The sequence below is a fragment of the Crocodylus porosus genome, unplaced genomic scaffold (genome assembly GCF_001723895.1).
Source record: "Crocodylus porosus isolate Cpor-Errol unplaced genomic scaffold, CroPor_comp1, whole genome shotgun sequence".
Lineage (NCBI taxonomy): Eukaryota > Metazoa > Chordata > Crocodylia > Crocodylidae > Crocodylus > Crocodylus porosus.
In genome coordinates, this window is record NW_017728938.1 from 3,602,300 (window position 1) to 3,604,942 (window position 2,643).

Below are 2,643 nucleotides of genomic sequence, written 5' to 3' on the forward strand. Positions count from 1 at the left end.
GGGTGTTAAGGGGTGGCGGAGCCCCGCAACGTGACCGTCGGGGATCCCGGGCTACGGAGAATCAGGAGCCGTCCCACTGAACCTTACAACAAGTCGTGGCGGGCGAGAACCAGGGCGGGGACCTGATTACCTTACATCTGCTCCAGACCTAGGGGGATAGCACCACCCTTCCACCGTGACGCTGTTCCGAAGAGGGTGCTCCCTCCCCCTCCTCTAGCCCGACGGTCACAATTACTTTAATCTGCTTATTACAACAACTTGTTACTATATCTATGTAGTAGGTATATATGTACCTCCTATGTGATTGTTACCTAGTCACGTATAAAAAAGGTAGTATTGCTGTATAATTGTAGTTCAGACAGAGGAATATGAGAAACTGTTTCATGGGCAATTTTACCTAGTAATTTTAGTATTCAAATTGATTCCTAGTAGTTGTAGTAGATTTGGGACTGCTTATTACTTTAAGGTCATCAAGCAGTTTGAGGCAACCCACAAATATATAGTCAAAGAACTTAGATCTTTCTGCTACAAACTGGACATGTCTACACGTGCAATTACAATGCATGAATAAGTTGCAGAGCTTATTATTCTCAGGTGCGCTGCCTAAATGCACACCCAGGAGCAATAAACTGCGGAGCAATAAGCTCTGTAGTTCTTTCATTCACAGCCAGGGTGAAGCAACCCTGGCTGAAATAGGCAATGTGTAGGGGGAGGCATGGGGGAGCACATGCCCCCCTGAAATTGGTCAGTTGGAGCCCCCCCAAGAAGTGCCAGCAGCACTTCCAGTTTTGCTGGTGCCCCCCTACGGTCAGCAATTGGCTGCAGGGGGACCCCCCCACCGTGAGCGGTCAACTGCTAGTGGCCCATGCAGAGCCAGGAAGCACCAGTCACCCATGCCAGCTGGCAAGGGGCCCTGGAGATCAGCTTGCTAGCCCAGGTCTGCTTTCCCCAGCTCAGCATACTGTGAAGAGGCTAGCTAGAGCACAAGGGTGCTTCAGTGTGGAGGTAGCCAGCAGGCAGCCCATGTGCTGAAGCACCTTCATGCCTAAGCCAGCCCCTCCAGCATTTACATGTGTGCAGCTGTGGAGTTTTTTACAAGTACTATCATTCTGTGGAGTAAATTAGTTTACTCCAGCCTAATAAAGGATCACATGTAGACCCTGAGACATTTATTGTGCAGCTAATTAGTCATCTGCAGTTTAAACATCTCATGTAGATGCACCTAGTGATAGATCCATGTCAGTTGAGATCAAAAATGCTTGTTAACGCTAGTAGTATTATAACTTAGTTAAGTGCTGCGTGATTTTAGGCAGACAAGATTCTTTGGGTAAATCTGATATATTTTATTAGACAAACTCAAATAGTTGGAAAAATTCTTCTTAGCAAGCTTTTGGGTATAAATACCCTTTGTCAGGCTGAGGACGCATCTGAAGTCAGTGTGTGCTCTTCCTGCATGGAATGAATAGTAAAGAAGCCAGAGGCTGGTATGCATGCAAGCAAGAAAGTCAGTTAGTAAAGATGTAAATTGAGGAGTCAGTGGGTGAGAGACAGGTGGGGCCGGGGACAATGGGGGAGGGGAATGAATGTAGTTGGTAAATAGTGGGGACGTACTTGGGAGTCAGATATTAGGCAGGTTATAATGTGTCATAAATCCAATATATACATTAAGTCCATGATTTTTTGTATCCAGGAGGTTGATGAAGTGAAGTTCATAGGCTCATCTGTGAAAAGTGTTTTGTAAATTCCCTTTAGAACAGAGATTAGAGAAAGAGTGGTTTTCTTGTGAGAAAACCACAGGTAATTGGGTATTCTTGTCTTTGATTTCCGGTATGCTTTCATTATGGTGCACAGTTGTTTGGTCTCCACTATGTATTTTCCATCAGGGCATTTGGTGCATTGGATGAGATATATTACATATCTGGAGGTGCATCTGTAAGCTCCAGGAATGCTGATGGTTCTGTTGTGGGGTGTAGTAATTATGGGTGAAGATGTGTTAGCAAGTTTTACATTCCTTGTCATGGTATGGTTTGGATTCATTCCGTGTGTTTTGGGCCATACAAAATTTGCTTCTAGTGATGAGGTTAATGAGGTTCGGTATTTTTTTGAAGGATAGGATGGGTGGTTCTAGAAAGATCTCTTTAAGAATTAGGTTTTCTTTTAGTATGGAGTGCAATGGTTTGAGGCTTCTTCACTAGTGTTGGCTTTACTATTGTTGGCTTCTTTACTATTCATTCCATCCAGGAAAAGCACACACTGACTGCAGATGCTTCCTCAGCCTGACAAAGGGTATTTATACCCAAAAGCATGCTAAGAAGAATTTTTCCAGTTATCTGAGTTGGTCTAATAAAAGATATCAGTTTTACCCAAATAACCTTGTCTGCCTATGTTCTTAGAACAACACAGATACAATCTATTAGGGCTATGCGAAGCCTTAGGTGCTGACTCAATTCAGAGGAGATTTGGCCCGATTCGGTGGCCAAATCTCCAAATCTGAATCGAATCAGGGGACCAATAAAAAGGTACGAATCAATTGGAAGCTTTTCAATTCGATTCGGAGAGCTTCAGCAATTCAGGTACTCCCTGGTTGCTGCAGGAGGGAGCTGGAGCCAGACTTGGAGCTGGTAAGTAGGGGGCAGGGGAGGG